The sequence below is a fragment of the Oncorhynchus mykiss genome, chromosome 30, assembly GCF_057628025.1.
Source record: "Oncorhynchus mykiss isolate SJ-2025 chromosome 30, ASM5762802v1, whole genome shotgun sequence".
In the NCBI taxonomy this organism is placed as follows: domain Eukaryota; kingdom Metazoa; phylum Chordata; class Actinopteri; order Salmoniformes; family Salmonidae; genus Oncorhynchus; species Oncorhynchus mykiss.
Window position 1 is genome coordinate 13,680,001 of NC_143051.1, and position 7,500 is coordinate 13,687,500.

The 7,500-nt window shown below is 43.8% G+C and overlaps 1 protein-coding gene across 8 annotated transcripts in view; it reads left to right on the forward strand.

The window, feature by feature from the left end:
- Positions 1-7,500, forward strand: part of LOC110487940 (uncharacterized) — a 145,383-nt gene that overhangs the window by 92,914 nt on the left and 44,969 nt on the right. The gene's annotated exons all lie outside the window — the stretch shown is intronic.

The following is a 7,500-nucleotide window of genomic DNA, read 5'->3' on the forward strand; positions in this document are numbered from 1 at the left end:
AGATGAAGAGGTGTTAATGGGTCTAGAGCCAGGGGGGAACAGGTGAAGAGGTGTAAGGGGTCTAGAGCCAGTAGGGAACAGATGAAGGGGTGTTAATGGGTCTAGAGCCAGGGGGAACAGGTGAAGAGGTGTAAGGGGTTTAGAGCCATTAGGGAACACATGAAGAGGTGTTAATGGGTCTAGAGCCAGGGGGGAACAAGTGAAGAGGTGTAAGGGGTCTAGAGCCATTAGGGAACAGATGAAGAGGTGTTAAGGGGTTTAGAGGCGGGGGGAAACACACACACACCCACACTCAGGGCACAGGAAGAGTAGCAAGAGAGGGTAAAAGGAAGCCATGGGAGGAAGAAAGAGAAAAGGAAAGTGCAAGACAACCAAACCACTGCTACTGAAATAGGCCGACTGCACCTAAATAACATGTTGGACCAATTGAACTTTGCACTTTAACATGTACATTCACATGCTGTACAAACAATAGTAAGCAAGTATAAACATGAAGGCAGCCGTCATACCGCTCAAGAAAGAGACGCATTCTGTCCTAGAGATGAACGTACTTTGGTGCGAAAAGTGCAAGTCAATCCCAGAATAACAGCAAAGGACCTTGTGAAGATGCTGGAGGAAACAGGTACAAAAGTATCTATATCCACAGTGAAACGAGTCCTAGATCGACATAACCTGAAAGGCCACTCAGCAAGGAAGAAGCCACTGCTCCAAAACCACCATAAAAAAGCCAGACTACCGTTTGCAACTGCACATGAGGACAAAGATCGTACCTTTTGGAGAAATGTCCTCTGGTCTGACGAAACAAAAATAGAACTGTTTGGCCTTAATAACCATTGTTATGTTTGGAGGTAAAAGGTGTATTTGCAAGCCGAAAACACCATCCCAACTGTGAAGCACGGGGGTGGCAGCATCATGTACTTTGCTGCAGGAGGGACTGGTGCACTTCACAAAATAGATGTCATCATGAGGAATGGAAAATTATGTGCATATATTGAAGCAACATCTCAAGACATCAGTCAGGAAGTTAAAGCTTGGCTGCAAATGGGTCTTCCAAATGGACAATGACCACAAGCATACTTCCAAAGTTGTGGCAAAATGGCTTAAGGACAAGAAAGTCAAGGTATTGGAGTGGCCATCACAAATCCCTTACCTCAATTCTATAGAAAATGTGTGGGCAGAACTGAAAAAGCGTGTGCGAGCAAAGAGGCCTACAAACCTGACTCAGTTACACCAGCTCTGTCAGGAGGAATGGGACAAAATTCACCCAACTTATTGTGGGAAGCTTGTGGAAGGCTACCCAAAACGTTTGACCTAAGTTTAACAATTTAAAGGCAATGTTACCAAATACCAATTTAGCAGCCTTGTTTATGTAAACTTCTGACCCACTGGGAATGTGATGAAAGAAATTAAAGCTGAAATAAATCACTCTCTACTGTTATTCTGACATTTCACATTCTTAAAATAAAGTTGTGATCCTAACTGACCTAAGACATTGCTACTAGGATTAAATGTCAGGAATTGTGAAAAACTGAGCTTAAATGTATTTGGCTAAGGTGTATGTAAACTTCCAACTTCAACTCTATGTGTCAGTGTGTGGGTAGACTCCAGTGTGTGTGCATAGAGTCAGTGCAAGAGAGTCAGTGGGTCAATGCTTGTATTCCTGGTAGCCATTTGCCAAGATATTTATCAGTCTTGTTTTGAAGTCTTAGGGGGTAGAAGCTGTTCAGGGTCCTGTTGGATCCAGACTTGGTGCATTGGTACCGCTTGCCACACAGTAGCAGAGAGTCTGTGGCTTGGGTGGCTGGAGTCTTTGGAAAAAAATGTGGGCCAACCTTTGACACTGCCTGGTATAGAGGTCCTGGATGACAGGGAGCTCGTCCCCAGAAATGCTGTACTGGGCCGTACACACACACCTGTAGCGCCTTGCAGTCGAATGCCAAGCAGTTGCCATACCAGTTGCCATACCAAGGGGTGATGCAGCCAGTCAAAATGCTCTCGATTGTGCAGCTGTATACATGTTTGACGAGCTAAGGGCCCATGGCAAATATTTTCAGCCTACTGAGGGAGAAGAGGCTTTATCGTGCCCTCTTCACAACTGTGTTGGTGTGTTTGGAACATGATAGGTCCTTAGTGATGTGGACACCGTGGAACTTCAAGCTTTCGACCCGCTCCACCACAGCCTCGTCGATGTGAATGGTGGCGTGCTCGGCCTTCCGTTTCCTGTAGTCCACGATCAGCTCCTTTGCCTTACTGTTGTCCTGGCACCAAACTACCAGGTCTCTGACCTCCTCCCTATAAGCTGTCTCATAGTCGTCAGTGATCAGGAGTGGGACCAGGGTGTCTGGGATGACACCCTGGTCCCTATGTTAGTTGCTTGTGTCAGCAGAGTTCTCATTATAGCTTCATGGTCGTTATTCGTTTTGTATAGTTTGTATTCAGTGTTCAGTGCTTGCTTTAATTAAAAAATAATCATGAACACATACAACGCTGCATTTTGGTCTGCTCCTTACGACGATCGTGACAACTGTATATTATCCGTGTTGTCGTTCAACCACAACACGGGGAAACATAAGATATTACAGGTTTCATGTCCCGTTGGTAGGATAGTCTCAAACGGAGCTCATCCAGTTTATTCTCAAGTGATTGCACGTTGGCCAGTAGAACAGATGGTAGAGGCAGGTTACCCACTTGCCAACGAATTCTCAGAAGCACCCCGATCTTCGACCTCTGTACCTCTTTTCTTCATGCGAATGACGGGGATTTGGGGATGATCTCGGAGAAACAGTATATACTTTGCGTCGGACTCATTAAACATAAAATCTTTGTCCAGTTCGAGGAAATCACTATTCTGATATCCAGAAGCTCTTTTCGGTCATAAGAGATTGTAGCAGCAACATTATGTACAAAATAAGATACAAACAATGTGGAAAAGCACACCAAATAGCACAGTTGGTTAGGAGCCCTTAAAACGACAGCCGTTATCGTTGTTCTGAAGTTCAGAAGACCTTTTTTGGTCATAGGAAACGATGGCGGAAACATTATACACGAAAAAGGTTAAGATCAGCCCAAAAAAACACACAAAACAGCAGAATTAGTCAGGAGCCGTAAAACGGCTGCTATACATCTCAGCTCAATTATTTCTAGAATGCGCCATTCAGCCTAATTCTGACATTTCTATGAAATTTCACATAACTAGCCTACTTTGCTAGTAAATAGCTATTGCTATCTGTTGTTATGTTGTTTTTAAATATGTTATTTTGCCTGTATGTACAATACCAGTCAACAGTTTGGACACACCTACTCATTCAAGGGTTTTTCTTTATTTTTTGTATTTTCTGCATTGTAGAATAATAGTGAAGACATCAAAACTTTGAAATAACACATATGGAATCATGTAGTAACCAAAAAAGTGTTAAACAAATGTAATTATATTTATATTTGAGATTCTTCTAAGTAGCCACCCTTTGCCTTGATGACAGCTTTACACTCTCTTGGCATTCTCTCATCCAGCTTAATGAGGTAGTCATCTGGAATTTCAATTAATAGGTGTGCCTTGTTAAAAGTTAATTTGTGGAATTTCTTTCCTTCTTAATGCGTTTCAGTTGTTTTTTAATTAACAAGGTAGGGGTGGGTATACAGAAGATAGCCCTATTTGGTAAAAGACCAAGTCCATATTATGGCAAGAACAGCTCAAATAAACAATGAGAACCGACAGCCCATCATTACTTTAAGACATGAAAGTCAGTCAATACGGAAAATGTGAAGAACTTAGAACGTTTCTTCAAGTCCCAAAAACCATCAGGCGCTATGATGAAACTGGCTCTCATGAGGACCGACACAGGAAAGGAGTTACCAGCCTTAGAAATTGCAGACCCAGAGTCACCTCTGCTGCAGAGGATAAGTTCATTAGAGTTACCAGCCCAAATAAATGCTTCACAGAGTTCAATTATCAGACACATCTCAACATCAACTGTTCAAAGGAGACCGCGTGAGCCTTCGTGGTCGAATTGCTGCAAAGAAACCACTACTACAGGACACCAATAAGAAGAAGAGACTTGCTTGGGCCAAGAAACACGAGCAATGGATATTAGACCGGTGGAAATCTGTCCTTTGGTCTGATGAGTACAAATTTGAGATTTTTGGTTTCAACCGCTCTGTATTTGTGAGACTCGGAGTAGGTGAACGGATGATCTCCACATGTGTGGTTCCCATTGTGAAGCATAGAGGAGGAGGTGTGATAGTGTGGGGGTGCTTTGCTGGTGACACTGTCAGTGATTTATTTAGAATTCAAGGCACATTTAACCAGCAAGGCTACCACAGCATTCTGCAGTGATACGCCATCCCATCTGCTTTGCGCTTAGTGGGACTATCATTTGTTTTTCAACAGGACACTGATCCAGCATAAATTCAGGCGGTCTATGGGCTATTTGACCAAGAAGGAGAGTGATGGAGTTCTGCATCAGATGACCTGGCCTCCACAATCACCTGACCTCAACCCAATTGAGATGGTATGGGATGAATTGGACCGCAGAGTGAAGGAAAAGCAGTCAAAAAGTGCTCAGCATATGTGGGAACTCCTTCAAAAGCGTTACAGGTGAAGATGGTTGAGAGAATGCCAGGAGTGTGCAAAGCTGTGATCAAGAAAAGGGTGGCTACTTTAAAGAATCTAAAACACTTTTTTGGTTACTACATGATTCCATATGAGTTATTTCATAGTTTTGATGTCTTCACTATTATTTTACAATGAAGAAAAAAGAAAAAAAAAGAAAGAAAGACCCTTGAATGAGTAAGTGTGGCAGTTTATGTATATTTGTAAACAACATCTGGTGCACGAAATCTAAAGAAGCCTCAAGGTTTTGCTCACCTGAGGTACAGTATCTCATGATAAGCTGTGGACCACACTGTTTACCAAGAGAGTTCTCATCTATATTCTTCGTAACTGTCTATTTAACACCAGAAAATGATGCTGGCACTAAGACCGCACTGAATGAGCTGTATACGGCCATAAACAAAAAGGAAAACGCTCATCCAGAGGTGGCGCTCCTAGTGCCCGGGGACTTGAATGCAGGGAAACTTAAATCCATCTTTCCTCATTTCTACTAGCATGTTAAATGTGCAACCAGAGGGGAAAAAACTCTAGACCTCCTTTACTCTACACACAAAGACGCGAACAAAGCACAAATCTGACCATTATTCTGTCCTCCTAAATCCTGTTTACAAGCAAACACTAAAGCATGAAGAACCAGTGACTCATTAAATAAAAAAGTGGTCAGATGAAGCAGATGCTAAGCTGCAGGACTGTTTTGCTAATACAGACTGGAATATGTTCCCGGATTCTTCCGATGGCATTGAGGAGTACACCACGTCAGTCACTGGCTTCATCAATAAGTGCATTGATGACATCATCCCCACAGTGACTGTACGTACATACCCCAACTAGAAGCCAAGGATTAAAAGCAACATTCGCACTGAGCTAAAGGGTAGAGCTGCCACTGTCAAGGAGCGGGATTCTAACCCGGAAGCTTATAAGAAACCATCAAACAGGCAAAGCGTCAATACAGGACTAAGATTAAATCGTACTACACCGGCTTCCATGCTCATCAGATGTAGCAGGGCTTGCAAACAGACTACAAGGGGAAGCACAGCCACGAGCTGCCCAGTGACACGAGCATACCGGGTGAGCTTAATTACTTCTATCCTCGCCTCAATGCAAGTACTACTGAAACATGCATGAGAGCATCAGCTGTTCCAGATGACTGTGTGATCACGTTCTCCATAGCCGATGTGAGTAAGACCTTTAAACAGGTCAACATTCACAAGACTGCAGGGCCAGATGGATTACCAGGACGTGTACTCTGAGCATGCGCTAACCAACTGGCAAGTGTCTTCACTGACATTTTCAACCGGTCCCTGACTGAGTCGGTAATACCAACATGTTTCAAGCAGACCACCATAGTCCCTGTACCCAAGAATACTTAGGTAACCTGCCTTAATGACTACCGACCCCAAGCACTCACATCTGTAGCCATGAAGTGCTTTGAAAGGCTGGTCACGGCTCACATCAACACCATTATCTCAGAAACCCTAGACACACGCCAATTTGCATACCGCCCCAACAGATCCAAAGTTGATGCAATTTCTATTGCACTCCACACTGCCCCTTCCCACCTGGACAAAAGAGCACATACGTGAGAATGCTATTCATTGACTATACTCAGTGTTCAACACCATAGTGCCCTCAAAGCTCATCACTAAGCTAAGAACCCTGGAACTAAACAACTCCCTCTGCAACTGGATCCTGGACTTCCTGACGGACCGCACCCAGGTGGTAAGGGGAGGTAACAACACATCCACCACCAGATCCTTAACACGGTTGTCCATCAGGGGTGCATGCTCAGCCCCCTCATGTACTCCCTGTTCATTCATGACTGCATGGCCAGGCACGACTCCAACACCATCATTAACTTTGCCGATGACACAACAGTTGTAGGCCTGAACACCGACAACGATGAGACAGCCTATAGGGAGGAGGTCAGAGACCTGACCTAACCTCTCCCTCAACGTGATCAAGATAAAAGAGATGATTGTGGACTACAGGAAAAGGAGGACTGAGCTAGCCCCCATTCTCATCGATGGGGCTGTAGTGGAGCAGGTTGAGAGCTTCAAGTTCCTTGGTGTCCACATCACCAACAAACTATCATGGTCCAAGCACACCAAATCAGATCCTCAAAAAGTTATACGGCTGCACCATCGAGAGTTGCATCACTGCCTGGTATGGCAACTGCTCCGCCTTCGACCGCAAGGCACTACAGAGAGTAGTGCGTACGGTCCAGTACATCACTGTGGCCAAACTTCTTGCCATCCAGACCTCTATACCAGGTGGTGTCAGTGGAAGGCCCTAAAAATTGTCAAAGACTCCAGCCAGCCTAGTCATAGACTGTTCTTTGTGCCAAAGCACGGCAAGCAATACCGGAACACCAAATCTAGGTCCAAATGGCTTCTTAACAGCTTCTACCCCTAATCCATAAGACTCTTGAATAGCTAATCAAATGGCTACCCAGACTATTTGCATTCCCCGCTTCTTTTATGCTGCTTCTCCTCTCTGTTTATTATCTATGCATAGTCACTTTAACTCTACCTACATGTACATATTACCTCAATTACCTCGACTAACCGGTGCCCCCGCACATTGACTCTGTACCGGCACCCCCTGTATATTACCTCGTTATTGTTATTTTCCTGCTACTCTTTAATTACTTGTTAGTTTTATTTTTTTTTACCTATATATTTTTTACTTAATTTTCTTAAAACTGCATTGTTGGTTAAGGGCTTGTAAGTAAGCATTTCACTGTAAGGTATACCTGTTGTTTTTGGCGCATGGGACAAATACGATTTGATTTGTGTCCATACTTTTGACTGGTACTGTATATTGTTTGCTGCTAAATGAATTGCCTGAATCTTATCTGAATCTGAATCTGAAAGACAAACACACATAGGCTG